Source organism: Marmota monax, unplaced genomic scaffold (assembly GCF_021218885.2).
Source record: "Marmota monax isolate L192 unplaced genomic scaffold, Marmota_monax_Labrador192_F-V1.1 WCK01_AAM20220418_F8-fsc00001, whole genome shotgun sequence".
In the NCBI taxonomy this organism is placed as follows: Eukaryota; Metazoa; Chordata; class Mammalia; order Rodentia; family Sciuridae; genus Marmota; species Marmota monax.
Window position 1 is genome coordinate 27128463 of NW_026693777.1, and position 23874 is coordinate 27152336.

Genomic DNA, 23874 nt, shown 5'->3' on the forward strand with positions numbered 1-23874 from the left:
GGAGGGCTGCATTTCAGGTTGTCTCCTGTCTATCAGACAATCCAAGTCACTGTATATGTCATGCTCTTTGTCAGAAGTAATCAGCCGCAAGGGCAAAGGCGGTAAACAGTAATTAATATGCAAATTTGCAAGTAACTTGCCTCTTGGTGCTAAGCTTCTTTGTTTGTTTGCACAGTTGTAGACAAGCTGGGGTTTGTCTTAACCATAATTAGCAGGGTAAATATAAAATTATGGCATTAATTGTTAGCTGTCTTTTTAAAAATGGTAGTATACCCCTGCTGTGTCTGAGATGCTGCAGCTCTGTAGGAAGTGCCTTCAAAAATGAATTTTAAAATGCTGAAATACCCATTTTAATTAAAAGGCAAACACCAAAATGAGTTTTTCACTTAGAAAATCATTGTTACTGGGCAACAAATCATTGATGCATATATTAAAAATCAGTATCTTTATATCAGTTGATCTTATCCCAATATAAAAAAGAAATAAATAAAGGTCACTGTTTTCTAGTAATAATGATGAAGAGTAATATTTATTAAGTGCTCGGTACCAGTTAGTGTACTAATGTTACTGTTGTTGACCGGTGATGAGTCCTTGCTTCCCCAATGTTGAAGAATAACACCAGAGAAGCACGCCAAGGCAAGGTCAGAGTGGAAAATTATAAGTTTATTAAAGGACAGCAGAAAAGACTTCTCCCAGAGGAAGAAGGGGACCCAAGAGATGGAATCCGTGGAAGTGCGGTTGTTTCCCCTTTTCATAGTTTTTGGTGTTGGAATGTAGGTGGGAAGGGTGGGACACAGGTGGGCCAAAGAAGTAATCTGGGCAGGAAGGACTCCTGAGGCAGCATCTTCAAGTTTGCTGTTCATTAACATTTCTTTGGGATGGGCTGCCTTCAAATCTGCTGGGGCTGTTTCCTGGACTTCATTAACATTTCAAGAGTTGCTCAACTTTTCTGGAATTCATTCTCATGGCCTCCATTTTAGATTTCACTTGATATTAGACCCGATTTACCTAACTACACTGACTACCTAACTTTAAATCTGGCTTCACTAAGCACTTTCTTGCATTATTTCAATGAATCCTCCCAGCAGCAGGTAATTATTTATTTATTTATTTATTTATTTATTTTTGTGGTACCAGGGATTGAGCCAAGGGCCTCATTCATTCTAGGACACACTCTATCACTCAACTACACGCACCAGCACATTAAAAAAAAAAAAATTTTTTTCTTTGGTACTGAAGTGGCACCCTCTTTCTCCACAGAAAAGCCCTCTTCACCATGGCTGATTTTAGGACTGTCAGCAAAAGAGTCCATTGTAGATAAACTTCCTATTTTCATGTCACCCTGCTTACTTGGCCACTGGCCTAGAAGATACCAGCACTCCAGGTGCTGGAGACCCCCTTACTAGTTTTTCACAAACATATCCAGTATAGTACTTTGAAGAAATGTGCAAACAAGGCCTCTGGCCTTGAGCTGGTCTTCACAGGGATGTCTACATTTTTAAGATAAGTTACAATTGGGCTCCAACAGCTGGCAGGGGGAAAAAAGAAAAGGGAGGAAAAGCTCTCCCCTTCTCAGGTGTTGTCCTTGAAGAGTTAACTTGCCCAGAACAGTGAAAGAAAAAGCTGCTTTTATGTGAACTTCTGCGGACTGTGAACTTCTGAGCCCCTCCCATTACATGCTGGGTATAAAACTCTGAAACTCCCTGAACTCAGGGTTCAGGGGATTGATTGATTACAGCAAAGGCTGTACCCTCTGAACCTGGCTGCAGCCAAATAAAACTGTTTCCTGCTATCTTCGGTGCCTTGCCTCTTTTGTCCCTACATTTTTGGCGACCCAGATGGGACAGAGGAGGTAAGGAAGGCTGTTCTGCCTCTCTTGTCTCCGGGGACCGGCTTCCCTGGGGCGATAGGGGACAGCAGTCCCCTTGGCGCGCCCAGGCCACTCTTAGCCTGAAGGAGGATCGACTCACCCAGCGCCCTGGGGTTGCCAACCCGGAGCACAACAGAACCCACAGGCAGCAGGGACCAGAATTAGGGTTTTGGAGCACCGCCCATCTGAACAGGTAAGACCCGGGTCCGTTTGTTTTATAGTCCACCTGACTTCCCCTTCGAGGCCTAAGCGGGTGGAAGAGAGGCTTGATCAACCTCTGTTGGGTCCCGAGTACCCTCCAAAGTGGTTGGAGCTGAAACGGACCCGAGGAGTTGCCCGAGTAGTCTCTGTTCGGGGTCAGCGAGCAGAGGCGAAACTGTGACTCCCTTTTCTGTTTGGTTTGGAATTGTTGGAATTTGGGCAGTATATAAATTCTGTCCTGGACATGTCTGTGTGAAAGTGTGTGAATGAGACAGACAAAGGGAAGGGTTCTGACCCAACCCGAGGGCCGAAGCGAGTGCAGAGTCCTGATCCGCGGTTCCGTGGCACCTCATACAGTCTATGGCGGAATTTCACCAACCAACATCCATGTGAAAGCTCCAGGTCGGGGGGTTGATACCGACCCGCAAGGCTAAGAGGGCCCTAAGTCCCCACGAGGGGAGCGGCCAGAGATGGACGAAGCGAGTCTTGTCCTCAGTGTGTTTTGTTCTAAGTGTGTGACACCAATGCAGGGTGGAACATGGGAGGCACCTAAGGAAACTGAGCCTTCTGAAATGTGTGTGAGAAAAAAACCTTCCTTTAGGAAGGTTTTCCTGGTTACAGTGGGGTGAAACTCACTCCACAAAGGTTGCATACTCTGTGAATTAGAGTTGCTCACCCAAAATGTGGGCTGCCCACCAGAAGGATCTTTAGATGAGAGAGTCATTGCTGAGGTCCTTTGATTGTTGTTGGAACCCCTGAACCATTTCTCTTACACTGATTACTATCAAGAGATAGTACAGAAACAGTCCCCTTGGTTGAGAGCCTGTCTAGATGGTCAGTCCAAGCTGAGGTTAGCCAGGAGCATAGTGGTCTCTAAGACCCAGTGGAAAGCAGCTAAACAGAAAACCTGACTAGGAAAGACTGGAAAGGGAACAGTTTTCCCCTTGAGCCAGAAGAGGACCCAAGACCAACTTTGCCAAGACCACTGGGACAACAGACTGTCCCCTAGCCCCCTTGTCCTCAGAGGCAACAAATGATGGCCCCCCAATACTAGCTATTCCTTCCTCTGTGATGGCCTCAGAGCCAAAGGCTTCCTAGGACCAAAGACTCTTTCTCCTCCAAAGATGAAGGTGGAAGATTTGTCCTGAGACCAGAGCCACAGCTCAGATGAGAACTCTCCAGATGCCCCTGCAAGGGACTAAAAGACATACCCAAGTTGACCAGGGAAGGGAAATGTCTGAGGGAGACAAGGCAGTTTTGTGTGCCAGCCGTTCTCATAAGCTCGAAAGATCATACTCCCTCCTACATGGAGAAACCCTGGACCATGACTGATCTGATGTAGCCCATTATCCAGACCTAGGATGGGCCCCAAAAAGAAGGTCTAAAGATAAAGAGATGTCAAGAAGCCCTCATAGAAAGTCTAAAAGAATAGGAAAAAAGAGAACAAAACACACTGTCCGTGCCCAAGAGTTAGAAGGAATTGGAGCGAACCCTGAGCCCCAGCCTAAGCCGAGCACATCTGCAGACAAACAGAGCGGAGATAAGCCTCCTGCTGCTCCAGCATCTCCCTCTCGCACCCTCGATAGCCCTGAACATTTTCTCGGCCCCACATCTGCCTAAGACCCCTCTGAAACTGGCAGCAATGATCAAAAGAGATGTGCCCAACTGACTCAGAGCTAAATGTCTAGGCCACCGCCGCTGTCACCCCTCTCCTTGTGCAGAGGTTCCCCAGGGAGGAAGGGCACCATACAAGTGTAGCAGCCACAATGCAAGTTTATCAGTGAAGAAATGCACAGGCACAAGCAACAGGTGATCAGTGCAGCCTTTGTGGGACAGGCTCAAAGAGCCATTTGCCAAAATTTACAATCCTAGAGGGCTTTATTGAGAAGTGTGCCAGTGAGCTGATTAAGGTGGCCACCACAGTTTTCGTCAATCGAGATCCAGAGACTCAAAGATAGGCAGACCAAAAAGATGAAGTGGAGGATGGATCTTCTTACAGCTGCCCTCACCACAAACTCAGAGGACACTCAAAGGGGGGGTCTCACTAGAACAAAGCCAATGGTCCAAATGTTTATAAGGACAAAAAAAAAAGCGTGGCCAGATAAAATGGGAAGCCTCCAGTGGCCCCGGCGGGCAAGCACCCACTGCCATGCTCAAATGCTAAGCCTTGAACAGAGAAGGAATGAATGTTTTCCCCCAGCCCCTCCTTTCAGTTTCTTTTCTTCCCACTTGCTTGGAAGTGGGTGACTGACAAATATGGCAGGGGTCCCATAGACACACAGAACTGCATCAGATGCACAGGACCCAGCACCTCAGGAGGGCTCAACTGCTGCAAGCCTCCAAATGAACCAGGAATATATTCATGTTAACAGCCAGTAGTGAGCCATAGGATGCTCATCTATGGCTCACTCCAAAAGGACATGCCACCCTGGCTCCAAGCCACACGCTGTGAGCCACCAGCAGAAAGGGCCACAGAGCCCCATGCACCCAGGCATACTGAACAAAAACACAAGCGGGCAGCTACTATAGACAATTAGAGCAGGCTCCCACCTGACAAGAGGAGAAAAGCCACACAGACAAGGAGAAACACCTAGATAGGCACAATGTGGCTGCCACACTGGGACCTGCATGGAACCGCACTGCTGCCCTCCAACCTTGGCAGATGACCCATGGCCAGATTGACATAGGTGCCTTTTATACAAATGATGTCCCAGGTCATCAGTCTCTGCTAAGATTTATGTCAGATTTAAGAGTTGGAGAATCCCAGCAGCCAAGATCCTGCACTGGGAGATAACAAAAAAATTCCTGCATCTTAAAGCACCAGACACTCTATGTACGCCTCCCTTCCCTAAATGACAGTTCCTCCCAGGGGCTTAAGTATACCATCCTTGGGACAGCACTGGACTCTGACTTAAAAGCCCATATCTACCAAGAAAAAGGTCAAATACTTTGGTTACCATCTGACTTGGCAACAGAACAGACAATAGCAACTGGGCCTCAAAAGAAACAGGAGATCTGCTCAATTCTAGTCCCTTCAACCTGCCATCAGACTAGATAATTCTTGGGGGCTACTAGGTTCAGACATGTATGGATCCCCAACTTTCAGTTATGACAAAAGCCCTCTATGAAGCCACAAAGGGGGGAAAATGGGATCCTCTTATATGGGGGTCAACTAAGCAAAAAGCCTTTGAGGACATTAAATAAGCACTCACCTGTGCACCTGGATTATGGCTCCCTGACCTCACAAAGCCTTTCTTTCTGTATGTCCATGATTGGTCTGGAGTACCTATAGGAGTTTTGACTCAGATGCTGGGGACATGGCACCGTCCAATGGCCTATTTGTCCAAACAGCTGGACTCTGTAGCCCAGGGCTGGCCACCTTGTTTATGAACTCTTGCAGCCATAGCTTTTCTGATGTTAGAAGCTGTTAAACTGGCCATGGGACAAGAACTGGTTGTCAGAGTTCCTCATTCAATTTTGACATTGTTAAAATATAAAGGACACTATTGGTTGACTAATGAAAGAATGGCCAAATATCAGGGCATGTTATGTGAAAACCCATGTATCCGCATTGAGGTCGTCAGAACTCTAAACCCAGCAACTTTGCTGCCCATTGGACCTGGAAAACCTGATCACAAATGTGTTGAGGTCATGGATGAAGTGTCCTCCAGCAGACCAGACCTAACAGACCAGCCTCTCAAGGATGCTGATGAAGAGTACTTCACAGATGGAAGCAGTTTTATAAAAGATGAGGTAATGGTCACTCTGGACTCTACTGTCGAGGCAGAACCTCTGCCTCAGGGAACTTCAGCACAAAAAGTAAGACTTATTGCTTTGACTCAAGCACCTCAGTTGACAGCAGGAGTCTGTATGGATATTTACATAGATTCAAAATATGCGTTCGCTACCCTTCATGTTCATAGAGCCTTATGTAGGCTAATTAACTCAGGAGAGGAAAAAAAGGGGGGGGGCATGATGTATGGGCAAGAAATTCTTGAACTTTTGGATGCACTGTGGGCTCCCAGGAAAGTTGTGATTATAGATTGCCAAGGTCATCGAAAGGGAAATACTGTGGTTTTTCAGGGCAACCGGAGAGCTGACAGAGAGGCCAGGTTAGCTGTCTGCAAGAAATGGGAAGAAAATCCAGTCCCAGGTTTAAATGCTGCCCTTCTGCCTGGCCAAATAGCTAACAGAAAGGGAGCCAACATACTCCCAACATGAAAGTAAGTGATTTAAGACTGAAAAAGGAAATTTTCTCCCAGGTGGATGGTGAAGATTTTCTGATGGCCGGAAGAGCCATCCCAGAGATTCAGCCCCAGCCTTTATCAAGACAGTTTCGCAGGAAAACATGTTGGACATACAGCACTTGAGACAGTTCTGAGCCGACATTTCTATGTCCCCTGGCTCACAAGCAACACCTGGATGATCTGCAAACAATGTGAGGTTTGTGCTCACAACAATCCTTGTCAGGGGCCAAAGCTCCCACCAGGAATCCAAACTATAGGAGGAGCACCTTTTGAAGACTTGGAAGTAAACTTCACTGAACTGCCACGCTCATGGGGCTATAAGTAACTTTTGTTTTTTATGTGTTCATACTCTGACGGGTGGAAGCCTTTCCTACCGGCACTGAAAAGGCTAGGGAGATACTAGGATGCTTCTCTGGGAAATTATTCCCAGATTTGGTGTCCCAATAATTATTGGCTCAAACAATGGGCCAGCTTTGGGGCAGAAGTGATACGATTACTAACCAAGAGTTTAAATATCAGATGAAAGTTACATACTGTCTATAGGCTGCAGAGTTCTGGTAAAGTTCAAAGGATGAATAGGACTTTAAGGCTCAATTGGGTAAGCTGTGTCAGGAGACTCACTTACATTGTGATGAACTTCTCCCTATTACACTGCTGAGGATTAGATCCATTCCCACTAGGAGGACTGGATTCTTTTCTTTTGAGATAATATATGGGAGGCCCCCCCTTATTAGGGAACTACAGGGAGACTTAAGAGAGATAAGAAAATTCACCCTGAGACAACAGCTTCAGGTCTTAGGGAAAACTTTACAGGTTCTCAACCAATGGGTTAGAGAAAGATTGCCAGTAAGTTTGACCCAGGTGCACACTCCTTCAAGCCTGGAGATTGAGTCTGAGTCAAAGAATGAAATATTCAACCCCTGAACTTCTTTGGAAGGGCCCTTTCATTGTTGTTTTATCCACCCCAACTGCAGTAAATTTTGCAGAGATAGGTCCCTGGATTCGCTACACCAGACTCACGCCTGCAGCTGAGGACTGGGAGTGCTCTCCAGATGCTGCTATGCCCTTGAAGCTGACCATCCTGAAGAAAAAGGAGCATCAGAGAAGCTTGAGGATCAGAAGGACAACAGCCCTGCTCCAGTCACTCCGGAAGCTGACTGGTCTACGCACGGCCAAAGCTTGAGGAGACTACAGCCCTGTTTCAGCCACACAGGAGGGACTGGCTGATAAATGCATGGTGAAAGATAAACTTCCCACCAGGACTAATGAACTCTTTCAACCTCTGAGATAGTTCTTATACTGTAATGCATTTCCACCCCTTGCTTTAGATATATATGTAATTCTATGTTTGATTTTTGCTACTGGTTTGATAACAGTAAATCCTACTGACTGGACTCTGGGTAACAAAATTTCACTTATACTTTTTATCTTGCTTTATATAAGTTTTCTAGGATTTGTTGGGTGTTATTAGTTTGGCTTTGTTAATTTATGCTGTTTAACCCATGCTAACCAAAATGTTAGTCTATTATTTAGTTTGGTTTCCTTTGATAACCTTAAGACGTTCTGTTCTACTCCTATTCCAACCATGGAGATCATGTGAACCATGTGTCAAGGCAATCCACTAACCAAGAGGTGATAAAACATATATTTAGGACCTATAGAGGAAAGCTATAGATGGATGACTGTTTGGAAAGGAAAAAGAGGTCCATGGAAAGAAAATTGATTTAGGAGGTCACCAATCTTGGGGTGAAGGTAACTGGCCACCCTAGAGGATTATTGCCACTTATGGTCCTGCTACCTGGGCACAAAATGGCAGTTGGAGTTATAGCACTCCTATTTACATGTTAAACAGAATTATTCACTTACAAGCTGTACTAAAAATTATTATTAATCAGACTGCCATAACCTCTGACCTCCTGGCCACACAACAGATCAGATTCGAGTGGCTAACTATCAAAACCACTTGGCATGAGATTACCTTCTGGTTGAGGAAAAAGAAATATGCGGAGAGTTCAACAGCTCAGATTGTTACATCCAAATGGGTGACAATAAACAAGCAGTTAAGAATATAGCCAACAACACAAGAGAACTAGCATGTGTTAGTTCATACCTCAAAGGGCATTAAAGTTTGGGTCCCAATCATGCTTTTGAGAGATGGTTTTCAACTCTTGGTAGATTTAAAAGCTTAACTGGTGTAATGGGTATTCTACTGTTAACCTGTCCCATGTTTGGCTCCTCTGTGCATTAAAACTATTGGGTCCACTAAAGAAAACTGCTGTTGAAAGGATGACAACAACTAAGGTTTTGACATTCGATAAGGCTTTAAGCCAAGATAATAGTAATGATGCTCTTAAATTTAAAGGATCAAATTATGGGGAGCATCATTAAAGGGGGGAATTGAAGTGGCACCCTCTTTCTCCACAGAAAAGCCCTCTTCACCATGACTGATCTTAGGACTGTCAGCAAAAGAGTCCATTGTAGATAAACTTCCTATTTTCATGTCACCCTGCTTACTTGGCCACTGGCCGAGAAGATACCAGCACTCCAGGTGCTGGACACCTCTTACTAGTTTTTCACAAACATATCCAGTATAGTACTTTGAAGGCCTCTGGCCTTGAGCTGGGCTTCACAGGGATGTGTACATTTTTAAGATAAGTTACCAACTGGACTCCATGGTAACAGCTGGCAGGGGGAAAAAAGAAAGGGGAGGAAAAGCTCCCCCCTTCTCAGGTGTTGTCCTTGAAGAATTAACATGCCCAGAACAGTGAGAGGAAAAGCTGCTTTTATGTGAAGTTCTACAGACTGTGAACTTCTGAGCCCCTCCCATTACATGCTGGGTATAAAACTCTGAAACTCCCTGAACTCAGGGTTCAGGGGATTGATTGATTACAGCAAAGGCTGTACCCTCTGAACCTGGCTTCAGCCAAATAAAACTGTTTCCTGCTATCTTCGGTGCCTTGCTTCGTTTGTCCCTACAACAGTACCAGGGATTTAATCCAAGGGCACTGGATTAAAACCACTGAGTCATATCCCCAGCCCTTTTTATGTGTTAGAGATAGGATCTCGCTAAATTGCTTAGAGCCTCGCTAAATTGTTGAGGCTGGCTTTAAACTTGTGATTTTTCTGCCTCAGCCTCCTGAATAGCTGGGATTATAAGTATCTACGCTTATAAGCCACTATACTGGGCAAAGTGAGCAATTAATATCCATACAGATGAGAAAGCTAAAGCTTTGATAAGTTTTCATAAGTTAAGCCTTTCTGATTCCATTATCTAATTGTGGTGTCCTCAAAACTCTTAGCTGTAACTCTCAGGGATTTTGTTGTTGTTCTGATTCTCCCAACTACCATTTAGCTGCTTTCAATGAATTCATTATCAAGCTGGTGATGAACCCATATCTCTAACTCTGACTTTTCTCCTTACTTCTTGTCCACAACACACTGACATTTCTGCTATCAAGTAAAGTTTGGACTTCTTAGCCTAATACTAGGATCTCACCTACTTTCCAACTTTTATTTCCCATTTTGACCTTTCATTATTCAATTCAGTTTCCATTAAGTAGTGCTCACTGGAAAAGGGTGAATTGGAAGGGGAAAGAGGAAAGTTGACATTTAAAAAAGTCCTCAGCCACTCAGGAGGCTGAGGCAGGAGGATTGCTTGAGCTCAGGAGGATGAGGCCATCCTGGGCAACATAGCCAGACCCTCCACCTAATAAAAAAGAAAAGAAAAAGAAAAAAAGAAAGGCACTTATTCCAGCTTAGGATGTAGCTTAATGATAGAGCACTTGCCTAGCATATTTGAAGAAGCCGGGTGGATCCCCAGCCCCCAAACAAAACAAACAAAAATCCACATTTATTCTCCAGGGGGTTTTGATAAAAATTCAAAGCAAGCAAAAAACTAAATTCTAAACCAAATACTTCACATGCCCAAAAGTTAGAAAAGTAGGAATAGGAAACCAGTGCCTCTCTCTTTTGGTGACACAACCCAGTACCCTTAAAAAAAGCCCAGTTCCTCCCAAAGCTCTTGGAATTGCTTTTCTTCTTTCCTGACCCCCCTATAGGCTCTTTCTGTGGTCATGATGTGTTGGCCTGTCTCCACTTAGACTTTGAGAACCTGGAGGTTAGAAAAAGGACCTTTTAACCTTCGTCTCTCCCCTGGCTAGCACAGTGCTTGGCATTTAGTTGGTGTAAGAAACCAGTGTCAGACCTGCTAACAAAATTAGGTGAGCCTTCAGAGAGGAGATTAACAATTCAAAGCAAAGATCAGTGGTAAGGAACTAGGAAGTAGAGGTGGGGGAGCCACCCCCAGGCTGGCCTTGAGAAACTAATCTCCAAATCATCAGCTGACTGCCAAAAGCTGGGAATGGCTGTAGTTCAAGATCAAGGCTTAACAAAATGACTTCCTAGACTGCTCCACTCCAGGACTTTCTGAAACCAAACAGCTTGGACATAGTCCTGAAGTTTCACTCTCTCTCTTTTTTTTTTTTTTTTTTTTGTGATGCTGGGGATTGAACCTATGATATCAAGCATTTTAGGTAGGCAAGGAAGTTCTCTACCACTGAGCTACGTCCCCATCCCTTGGACAGACTTTTGGGATAGGACGAAGGATGGTTATTTTAGTCAGCTTTTTTGCTGCTGGGACTAAAAGACCTGACAAGAACAATTTTAGAAGAGGACAAGTTTATGTGGGGGCTCACAGTTTCAGAGGTCTTAGTCCATAGATGGCAGACTCCATTCCTCGGGGTCTAGGTGAGGCAGAACTTCATGATGGAAGAGTGTGGTGGAGGAAAGCAGCTCAACGCATTACACCAGGAAGCAGAGAGAGACTCTACTTGCCAGATTCAAAATATATACTCCAAAGGCAATAACCCCAGTGCCCTCCTCCTCCAGCCACACTACCTGCCTTCAGTTACCAGTTAATCCTCATCTGGGAATCAGTTCATTGATCCGGTTAAGGCTCTCATAACCCCATTATTTCACCACCTCTGAATGTTCTTGCAATGTCTCACACATGAGTTTTTGGGGAATACCTAATATCTAAACCATAACAGTGGTATTTATTTATTTATTTATTTGTTTATCTGTCTGTTTATTTTTGTACCAGAAATTGAACCCAGGGGTGCTTAACCACTAAGCCACATCCCCACCCCTTTTTATTTTTTTTATTTCGAGACAGAGTCTTCCTAAGTTTCTGAGGCTGGCTTTGAACTTGCAATCCCCCTGCCTCAGCCTTCTGAGCCACTGGGATTACAGGCATGAGCACTGTGCCTGGCTTTCTTTTCTTTCTTTCTTTCTTTCTTTCTTTCTTTCTTTCTTTCTTTCTTTCTTTCTTTCTTTCTTTCTTTCTTTCCTTCTTTCTCTTTTTTAAGGAAACAATTAAAAAAAGATGCCACTAGAAGGCAATTTCCTGAATACTACCACAGCAGTCATTGAAAAATCTGCAGGATCTTAAGCTCAGTGGATGCTTAAGCATATGTGTGTGTATATATACATGTATATATATATATACACACATAGATACACACACATACACACACAGATCTAGATCTATGTATGTATATATATAGTTTGTGTATGTATCTAGATATAGCTCTAGATATACATATGTATGTAGATAGATAGATATTTATGGCTTCTTTCCTTTTTTAAATCAGGCTTCACCATTTTAAAAAATATTTATTTATTTATTTTAGTTTTAGGTGGACACAATACCTTTATTTTATTTTTATGTGGTGCTGAGGATCGAACCCAGTGCCTCATGCATGCCAGGCAAGCGCTCTACCACTAAGCCACATTCCCAGCCACTATGGCTTCTTTCTGACATTGTCTGCAGCTCCATGGTGCATTCAAGACAGGAAGCAAGAAAAGGAAGTACAGGAGGAAGCACAGCCCCAAGTTTTCAATATGTCTTCAACATGCCCCTCTGCCCTCTATTAGACCCTGTCCCATTGGTCACAGAAAACTGGCACGTTATTCTCAAAGATAGGAGACTGCCCCAAAACAGACATTCTGCTCAGACTGAGCCCTCTTCCCTCAGCACTGACCTAGACACATTGTTCTCCAGGTTTTCTTGCTTTCCCGCCAGTTCTAGAGCCTTGCTGTAGAGCACAAGGGACTATGTGGACTGAGGAGAGGAGCGAGAGCATTTGGGAGCAAGTGTCTCTTGGCTCAGCTTCTGTCCCCTCCAAGTGATCTCTGTGGACTCACTATTGTTCTTCTGCTCCATCCTCACCTTCTTCATCAAGAATTGGTCTAGTTTTAATATTTTATTTTTTGGTACTCCACACAGAAGCTTATTTTTTCAAAAAGGAAGCATCGTTCTACTTAAAGAAAATAAAGAGAGAAAACAGTAGCTTTACTGTCATTATGAATCAGGCAATCAAATAGTTAAAAGCAAGAGGTCAAAGCCAAATGGTCAAAGGTAGCTCCTGGATTGGTCATTTACTAGTCCCATGATCTTGAGCAAGGTGTGTGTGTGTGTGTGTGTGTGTGTGTGCGTGTGCTGGGGTGGAACCCAGGGCCTTGTGCATGGGAAGCATGTATTTACCAGTGAACTACATCCCCAGCCCTAGTTACTTATTTTTTTTTCCTGTTCCTTAGTTCATTCACCTGCAAAATGAGGTTAATGATTGTACTTACCTCACCAGGTTATGAGGACAGAATAGTTAATACATGTTGTTTAAAATAGCACTAGGGACACAGTAAGTTCTGTGTATTCACTTTCACTGTTACTCCAAGGCTTTGTAACAACAAGGTTTTGTTCATTTCTGTATCCTAAGTACCTAAAACATTTTCTGGCAATAAAAGAATTGAATGGATTGGATGACTAGCATCGTTCCTTGCAGCTTCAAAGTTATATCGCTTCGGACTGGCCAGATAGGGCTCTTAGCAATAGGTCCAGGGGGCTCTGGAGTCCTGCACCTTAGAAAGGCAGTGCCTCAGTAAAGGGAATGGCCTGGAGGAAAGGGCATTGCAAGGACAAGGACAAGTCCGGCTATTTCTATGGCCTCAGTTTTTCCTCCATGTAAAATTTAAAGGTTGGAACCAGAAGATGCGACTCAGTTGAGGGACAGACCGTTAAAGAAAACTGAAAACACACAGTTTTTTTTTTTTTAATCTAAAAAAATTAGATAAGCTCACAGAAAACCATGACCCTGGAAAATAATTGTTCAACTATAAAAATGTCCCAAAGAGACATCAAAAATTATTCTAAAATCTGTAACTCTGCTCTAAAATTACAATATACTACTTCTCCATTAGGACAGATTAAATATTTTATTAGAATTGCCACTCAAAGTTACATGAAGGAAAGGGGTACCAATTTTGAAGACATAAATACTCTTTCAAAGACCCCAGCCAATACCCCTATGATCCCCAGACTCCATCTGGCCAGAGCATGGGGATGCTCATGCTGGCTGCCCCTCACCTGGGAAAGAAGCACATCAGGGAACAGCACACTTGAGATTCATTACTGTCAGTTCAGTTGAAATTACATGTATTAGCGCTCAAATTAGATTGTTTACATAATAACAATTACCATAAGAGGAATGGCAGGCATTGAAATGTGCCTGTGCAGTTGACGCCGGAGAATAATGGAGAAGCACACCCCGCACTTGGTATGTGTAATGAGTACCTGGACATCCAGGAAGACACACAGAGAGGCACAGATCAGTGGTAGGGGAAGCATGAGTGAGCACAGAGCTAAAGGAACTCTTTGGTGGACATTACGTGTTAGTGAGGTCCAGCAGAGTCCAATATCCCTTCTCCCTGTGACAGGCTAAACTTGACCTTTAGGAATAAGATAATGATTTACTCCAAGGTGCCCTCAACTCACTTTGTATGTGTGTGTGTTGCGGGGTGGGATTTACTAGGAATTGAACCCAGGGGCGCTTACTCACTGAGCCACATCCCCAATCCTTTATATTTTTTAGCTTGTATTTTGAGACAGGGTTCCACTAAGTCACTTAGTACTTCACCAAGTTGCTGAGGCTGGCCTTGAATTCGTCATCTGGCTGCTTCAGCCTCCAGAGTTGCTGGGATTACAGGAAGCACCACCGTGCCTGGCCTCAACTCGCTTATGAACCTTTCACAGCTCTGTTTTGTGAGAGATGGAATTTCTCTTCTTTAGACTAGGAAATTTCCTCTTAGGGCACCCACACCCACTAGGGCCTTAGCATCTCAGACCTAGTCCATACTGAACCCAGCATACAAAGCCACCTCCGACCTGACATAATCTCGGTTTATCAACTCTGTAAATTTAGTGACCCAAGGTTTATTCCAGGGACCAGATGAGACAGTTGGTCATTTAAAGCGTTTGTCTAAACTGTTCTGACCTAGTGTTCTCTCACATTTGGAGAACATCAGTCTTTTCTTTGACAGATTCCAGTTATGTGCCCTTGCTTAAGGAGAGGACCTCCTATTATTGGGCATTGAACTTCAGCCTCTCTCTCTTTCTGTATACTCTGAGCTCTGTCTAGTACTTTTGAGTACTTATTCTTTCCTTCAGCCCTTTCTTAATTAACCTTGACATTAGTAGTTAATCTTTAATTCCTCAATATTATCATAATTACTATGTTAATAATATATGCTCATCACAGAACAAAGAGGAAATATAGGAAAAAAGAAAGAAAATCATTGAAATTTGAAATAATTTCATCATTACTTCTTCTCTTCAGGCAAGTAGAGATCATAACAAAGATATAATATAAAAGTGGCCCAGGCATTTATGTTTAACATTTCATCTGAAAAATATGAATTGACACAAGACTGAAAAAAAAAATAGTATGCAGAGTCCTGTGGACCCTTTGATCTTTTTTTTTTTTTTTTTTTTTTGGTGGTGGTACTAGGCATTGAACCCAGGGGCACTCTACCATTTAAGTTCATCCCCCTCCCCAGCCCTTTTTCAGTTTGTTTTGTTGTTGTTGTTGTTTGATACAGGGTCTTGATAAATTGAGGCTGGCCTCTAACATGTGATCCTCCTACTTCAGCCTTCCTTGTAGCTGGGATTACAGGTAGCCCCTAACATTACGTCTTTATAATCCTCGCCTCTGTCTGTAACCCATGATGATCGTCAATATGTTCTACATATCTACCATTTTGTCTTTTTGAAAGTATCATAAGACTGGAATCCTGATGTATGTGATTTTTTGAGATTAACTTTTTAATAGCATAAATCCTTGAGATCATCCAAGTTGTTGCATGGATTAATAGTTCATGGCTTTTTCTTGATGAATAGTATTCTGTGGTAGGGCTCTGCCATTGTTTGTTTAAGCATTCACCCACTGAAAGATGTGATAGCTGTTTCTGATTTGGAGTTATTAAAAATAAAGCTAATCTGGGGGCTGGGGATGTGGCTCAAGCGGTAGCGCGCTTGCCTGGCATGCATGCGGCCCGGGTTCGATCCTCAGCACCACATACAAACAAAGATGTTGTGTCGGCTGAAAACTAAAAAATAAGTATTAGAAAATTCTCTCTCTCTCCCTCTCTCTCTCTCACACACTCTCTCTTAAAAAAAAATAAAGCTAATCTGAACGTTTGTGTGCCTGTTTTCGTTTGTATGTAAGTTTTCATTTCTCCTCCTCCTCCTCCTCCTCCTCCTTCTTCTTCCCCTCTCTCCCCCCTCCTTTTCTTCTTCTCCTTCTCCTTTTCTTTCTTTTTCTTCATATCAGGGATTGAACCCAGCATACTGAACTATATCCCTGACCTTTTTGTTTTTCATTTTGAGACAAGGTCTCATTAAGTCACTTAAAGCCTTGTTAAATTGCTGAGGTTGACTTCAAATTCACTATTCTCTTCCTCAGCCTCCAGAGTTGCTGGGATTACAGGCATGAGCCACTGTGCCTGCTATACATTTTCATTTCTTTGGGACAAATTCTTGTGAGTTCAACTACTTTCATGAAACTGCCAAAATGTTTTTTAAGAACAGCTGTACCAGAAATCCGGTCTCTCCACATTCTCACCAGTATTCGATGTTAATGCTATTTTTAAAATTTTTTATTATTTTTTTTTATTTTTTAATTTTTAAGGTGTGTACCCCAGATTGAACTCAGGGGCACTTGACCACTGAGCCACATACCCAACCCTATTTTGTATTTATTTAGAGACAGGGTCTCACTGAGATGCTTAGTACCTCATTTTTGCTGAGGCTGGCTTTGAACTCATGATCTTCCTGCCTCAGCCTCCTGAGCCGCTGGAATTACGGGTGTACACCACAGCGCCTGGCTATGGTTATTTTTATTTTAGCTGTTTTAAGTAAAAAGCATTTATAACAGCAACAATATCTCAGAAGAAACGGTGGAGACATACAATGAGACTTCCTGCTTGCTTTAAAAAATTTATAATTTTCAATTTAATATTCAAAGTTGTGTTGCATAATTCTTATATAAGAATCTACCCCCCCCCCCATTAATACTACTTTGTTTTATCTAAAAAAATGTGAAAGAGTTCAATCTGGCATGGAGATTTCATTCAATTTGACGTCACATTGTAAGTACATTCATAGAAGATATTTTGAAAAGTATCCAGGATTTAGGGCTAGACCTTAGAATACTGGTGATCAAAACAGGAGTTCTTGATCAGTAGGGTATCTCTGTGTTCTGTTTTGCTTGTAGGACAGTCCTGGTTTATGCCTATTGTCTAATATGCCATCTGGTTTAGCATTTATTCTGGATTTTTCAATTTTTAATGAAGTATCTATCAGTAGTAATTGTTACAATCAAATAAGCTAGGGTAGAGTTAAGAGGTTTCCACACTCAATTTCTACCTTCTGCCATGTCACACACTTCATAGTATGGGACACTCATGTGAGGTGAACAGAGTTCTCACGTTAACCTGTGATTAAATCTGAAAGACTCCTGGAGACACTTTGTCTTCTCCTGACCCTTTCTTTATGACACATAGCTAACTCACTCTTTTGAACCTGCTGCTCTGCTGGCCACTTGGTATGCCAGCAGGCTAGGCCACAGCCAGTGCCAGGGTCAATGAGAAACATGGGCCATGGGGACACCCTAGTGTAAATAAAATGCATGAGAAAGCCTAGAAGAAGTTCTTACAAGGTGGTTTTGCTGTCTAAAATCTACAACTATTCATTTTACTGATAACACATTTATATGGCAGTGATTCCTTTTAATAGCAATGAGATCTATAAAAATGAATATCATAGAAAAATTAAGCACTAAAAATCCAATTTAAACATGGTGGCACACACCTGTGATCCCAACTACTTGGAAGGCTGAGGAAGGAGGACCACAAGTCCTAGGCCAGTCTGGAAAACTTAACCAGATGCTGTCTAAAAAAAAATAAATAAATAAATAATGTGCTGGCAGAAAAGTTAACTATTAAAACTTTAGAAAATGCATTTACTTATCATTCTTACTCTGGAAACTTGATTTTTTTGCTTAAATCAAGTGACTGGGTTTTTTTAAGTATCTCATAAGATATTTTTAATTCCAAGCATTCTTATGCACATAGAATAAATAAAACAAGAGATGCTACATGTTGTCTCCATTAATAGAATAACTGCCAATTTTATTCAGTGTTATCTTTTATTTTTTATTTTTTTCCTTGTACTAGGGATTGAACCCGGTGCTTAACCACTGAGCTACATTCCCAGCCCTTTTATGTGTTATTTAGAGACTGGGTCTTGCCAAATTGCTTAGGGCCTAGCTAAGTTGCTGATGCTGGCTTTGAACTTGTGAATCTCCTGCCTCAGCCTGCCGAGCTTGCTGGGATTACAGGTATGTGCCACCATGCCTGGCCAGTGTTATCATTTACTTCAATAGAAAAAAAATTCATTGCAATGTTGGCTCAATATATTTTACCCAATTCATGGTATCAAAGTAGAGCTTTCAGATGTTCATTTTTTTACACCTCATATTATTGGGAATGCAACTGGAAATCCCACTCAAAAATGGGACATTGAAAGTAAAATTATTTTTTATGGTGACAATAACAAGTTTTGGTGGAACAGAACATCAAGATAAAAAACAGTATTTTCCAGCTGTGAGCAGAAATGCACTGAGAAGTGGTGAGCTGGTCATAGAATTCATGGCCATGTCCAGACGAGCTGGGAAAAGAAGCTGTAATTGACAAAGTGGACAAATACGACCTAATGCACAGTGTCGCTGAACTACAAAGCTGGCTTGAGCACTCACTTAGGCCAGCATGGTGCCACATTCTTTCTGTCCTTCCTGCCTGATAGGTATAGGATGTTAGAAGTGTTTGAGCCTCTGAATTTATATATTAACTTTATATATTAACCTATCAATGACATTGAGCATTTTTATAAACAAATATTCTAAATTTGGTTTGCATGTTATTCAAAATGTTAGAAATATGTAAAGTATTTATTAACTAGAATGCCAAATACTTCAGCTTTTGAAGCTTTAATGAATTTGCTATTATTGGTAATAAAACTTGCAAATGGAAAGATACTGAAATGTATCCCTACAAAAGCCCAAGAGAGAGAGTGAATAAATTAGAAAAGAGAACTCAGATAATCCTCAGGTATAATTTGAAATTCAACAGTTGTATTTTGGAATATCTTGTGGGAAATATCTTTTGGTAACAATCCAGGGCAAGTATATATTTAGTTTGGGGGCATCTACACTTGGCAAGACATTCAAAAGATTCATAAAGGCCTTTATTCAATGAGTTTTTGCTTATAAAATCATTTGTTGAACAGGGCACAGTGAAGGCTGAGGCAGAAGGATGGAAAGTTTGAAGCCAGGCTTAAAATAAAATAAAAAGGGCTGTGGATGTAGCTCTGTGGCAGAGCACTTGCCTGTCCATGAGCAAGGCCCTGAGTTCAACCCCCAGCACTACCAAAAAAAAGAAGAAGAAGAAGAAGAAGAAGAAGAAGAAAGAAAGAAAATCATATGTTGAAATACTCTAGAGACAAAAATACAGTACTTGGGAAAATAATTGGACTGAAACGTTCAATTTGAAAATTGAATATTTCATTGGTGAAAAGTCAAGAAAAATTAAATTGCAAATATATTCTGTTTAGCAGAATTTGTTTTGAGGTCACTAAGTGCTTCAGTACCTAGAGAGAGAGTTATTTTTTCAGACAATAGGCAACTTAAGGTGATAACAATTTTAAAATGTATTAACCTTAGAATGCAATCTTCAAGTTGATTGCAAGCACTTATAGATTAATTTACCATAATAAGACCTTATTAAAATATATATTCCTCAGAAAAATACCAATGACACTATATTAAGCAGAATATTACAAAAATTGATTAGCTCAGAAAACTTAACACCAAAACAACAAATAACTCAATCAATAAATGGGCAAAAGAACTAAGCAGATATTTCCCAAAAGAAGAAACACAAACGGTCAACAGATATATGAAAAATCAACATCCCTAGAATCAGGGAAATGCAAACCAAAATTACATTAAGACTTCATCTCACTTCAGTCACTATGGCAATTATCAAAAATACAAACAATAAGTACTGATGAGAATGTGGGGGAAAATGTACACTTGTACCTTGTTAGTGGCACTGCAGACTAGTACAGCCATTCTGGAAAGCCACATGAAGGCCCTTCAAAAATCCAGGAATGGAACAACCTTATGACCCAGCTATGCCATCTCTTTGTATTTATCCAAAAGAACTCAAATCAGCATGCTTTACCAATACAGCCACTCCGATGTTTATAGCAGCACAATTCACAATAGCCAGATTATGGAATCAGCCCAGATTACAATCAATAGATGAGTGAATTAGAAAAATGCATACATACAATGGAGTTCTATTCAGCCATAAAAAAGAATAAAATTATGGTATTTGCTGGTAAATGGATGGAAATGGAGAACTTCATGCCTAGTGAAATAAGCCAGTCTCAGAAAATCAAGGAGCAAATGTTTTCTCTCATATGTGAAACTGGAGCAAAATAAGGGAAAGATTGTATATCATAAAGATATAGGGAAGATCAGTAGAATAGGAGATTAAGAGAGTGAAGAGGGATAGGAAAGGGGAGGGGAGGAAATGCAGAATCAATTTAACAAAATCACATTATGTGCATTTATAAATATACCACAGGAAATTTTACCTTTATATATATGTAGAAAGCACCAATTAAAATGAATAATAAATGAGTGAAAGGAAGATCATTATTAATGAATAGAGTAAGCAGAACAGGGAGAGGGAGGGGAAACAGGAACTGAAATGGAGTAAATAAAATTCCATGCATGTATGATGTTGTCAAAATGAACCCAATTTTGATGTATAGCTAATAAATGCTCTAATAAAAAAGAAAACTCCAGTGACTTAATATTAAACAGAATACTATAAAAACTGATTAAAGTATATTAATATAATAAGAATAAATTTTCTGATATCATTTTTTAAATTCTGAAAATCAACATAAATAATTATAAATTTTTCTTTTTTTTATTCTTTAGAAAAAAAATGTTATTTTTGAAATAGGTTTGAGGCATACTTTATAAGTCTACCATTCTTTTTTTTTTTTTTTTGAGATACGATCTCACTATCTTGCCCAGGCTGACCTTGAACTCCTGGTTTGACCTTGAACTTCTTGCTTCAGACTCCTGAGTACTGGCACTATAGGCACTACTACTATACCCATCTTTAATCTACTATTCTAACAAAACAAATTTGTTGGTCAACAGATGCTTTTGTAGGGGAGCAGATTCGGCACTGAACCCAGAGCTTTGCACGTGCTAAGCTAGTCCCCCCACATAAATACATAGTTTTAAAAAGTGTATAATTAACAATTTTAGTATCACTCTTAGAAGTGTCCAAATCTGAAAGATGAATTAAATGATCACTCTATTCAGGAGGCACTTTTATATTGATCTTTGTTTCAACAAGCAGACTGTAGCATGTTCATGCAGAGATTACACAGATGGTTTGGTAGGTCAGTTGCCTTGGAATTAAGTTCTCCTAATGGTGGGTGATGGTCTGAACGCAATGCAGTACCACACTGACAATGAAGAAAATGTCTCTAATGATGTCTACCAAATATTACAGGATTCTTCTTTCTTAAAGAGAAAAAGGGAAAGTCAAATAACAGTGGCTTTGGCAGATGCAAGAGGATAGCTATGTTTTCCATGTGCATAGAGCATAAAGGTACTATAATAATGGTCTTCAGTTCCATAAAGAGCTCCTACACAGCCCTTAAATCCCACACTGTCCAGGAAGAAAAGAGGGATACAGCCACAACTTTCTTCCATGATACCCTTTTGGCTTACCCTGCTTCACATAATAATCTAACTTCTACTGTCCAACTTCTGGGCTCTGGTAGAGGCATTGAAAGATTTATATCAAGCTGCATCCCATAGACATAGCCCTAGTATATTCTGTAGCTAATTTGCTGGGCTTGCTGTGGGTGTGGTGGGGGCAGAGATTGAACCCAGGGCCTCACACAGGCTAGAGAAGTGCTCTACTATTGAGCTGCACCCCTAGCCCTCCGTGCCTAATTAGTAATTTCACATAAACCTTTCTAGGTTTAGAAAGCAGCAAGCATAGAAGAAAGAATGTAAATGCTGACGCTAGATACCATTTCACCAGATGTGTTCTCTTGAACATCAGAGCTCCTTATCTCTCTTTTAAATACTAACCAGGCCAGACCCTGCATAGCTTCCAAGATCAGACAAGATCTGGAGTATTCAGGGAGATATGACTATAGACAGAACTCCTCATCTGTTCAATAAGAATGATAACGATAATACCCAGACATAATAGAACTTGCAGCCCGAGGACAATTTGCTATTTAAAATACAATTAACTATTCTTGCTTCTGTCCCTTAGAAGGAAACAATTTCTCAGGAGTAGGTCAAGTTTTTTACACAACATCTTTGTTTGTATGTGGTGCTGAGGATCAAACCCAGGCCGCACGCATGCCAGGCGAGCGCGCTACCGCTTGAGCCACATCCAGCCCTAGGTCAAGTTTTTTGACCAATGAAATACTTTGATTAGCACCGCATGCTCAAACCCTGGGCAGAGGGCATGGTTTGGAAACCTATCAGGAAAAAAGGAGGAGTTCTAGCTAAGCTAAATTTCAGTAAATAAACAGACATTTGAAGGGACTCTGTAATCTGAAATTCTCTATCCCCAGACTCACCCCTCTGCTTTATTACCCCAGGCACTTTTAACAAAATTGTAGTCCATTTGATTGCCTCTTAGAAATGGTAGTTTGGGAAACTTTAGGATGGGGTCAGCATCATGGACATGTAACCTGTGTAGTCACACAAGGTTCGAAGCTTAAAAAGGCCCTATGCTTGGTTTAATGCCTTCCTGTCACCATCCTGAATGTCTTTCATTTTCTTTTCCTCCCTCCCTACAACCGCAGTGCTGAGGATAGAACCCAGGGCCTTGTTCATACTAGACAAGTGCTATACCACTTAGCTATACCCCCATCTTGTCTTGAACTTCTTCTTTTTTTAAAAAAAATTTATATATATATATATATATATATATATATAGAGAGAGAGAGAGAGAGAGAGAGAGAGAGAGAGAGAGTGTTTTAGTTGTAGATGAACACAACACCTTTATTTTATTTATTTAAGTGGTGCTGAGGGTCAAACCCAGTGCCTCACATGTGCTAGGCAAGTGCTTTACCACTGAGCCCCAACCCCAGCTCTCATCTTGAACTTCTTAATAATTTTTTTTAACCAAGGGTCTCTTTATTTTCATCTTGCACAAGGCCCCAAATTATGTAGCCAACCCTGCTTTAGGAATAGGGTCCGTATTCTCTCTTGGAGTCCATGGGTCAGTGAAGATAAGGTACATGTCCGAAGGCCAAATGTCAGTAAGAGTAAGAATTCAGAAGGAACACATCAGAGCTAGTGATAACTTAGATCAAGTGGTCTATCCCAACCTCAGTGACAGCATTGGATTCCCAACAGAATTGATCCAAATCAATTTTAGGTAATTTTCAAAGGCTGGGGTAACCCCAACATCATCTGTATTATATTATTCTAAGTAGATAGTATAATATATTGCAAAATTGTCTTATATTATTATCTCTTTAGAATTATATTTAGAGTAGCAATGAGAAAGTATGACTGCACATGAATAAGCACTAATAAACATGTGTTTTTGGTGCTTCTCTGATTCTCTCTGCCAATAATATATCTCAAGATGTATAAATTCTGGACTCTGAAGAGCTACAAGATCTTATTTACAGATATGTTGCTGGTTGTATTGTGAATGATATTCTCATAACAGCCTATTTTAGTTTTACCAGAATTTCCAGGGCCAGACTGACAATGAAAAGAAAGTGTTAATTGGAAAGTAGAGCAATGACAACAATACTGCTCTAATGTGTTTATGGAGAAATATTTTTAACACAAATAGTAGCTCTGTGGCCCAGCCTCACTGTGAACATCAACCACAATTGGGGTCATTTTCCCTCTGAGGATACTAGGGAACAGAAAGAACTCATTTTATTCCAAACCTGGGAGAGGGTGAATACTTCTTTTGGACCTTCGGCCTATATCAATTTTCTTATTCTGAAACACATTTGCTTTTCCATTTGAGGTGAAACAAGAATCTTTCTAATATACTCAGCTTTCTTTGCACACTGCTATC

At 41.3% G+C, this 23874-nt stretch overlaps 1 long non-coding RNA gene across 1 annotated transcript; it reads left to right on the top strand.

Annotated features, from left to right (window-relative positions):
- Nucleotides 1-1656: 1656 nt before the first annotated feature.
- LOC131424822 (uncharacterized) lies at nucleotides 1657-13133 on the top strand. The gene is made up of 2 exons (XR_009228372.1): nucleotides 1657-2063; nucleotides 7293-13133. It is a non-coding gene; the product is annotated as an uncharacterized LOC131424822 (long non-coding RNA).
- Nucleotides 13134-23874: the final 10741 nt, after the last annotated feature.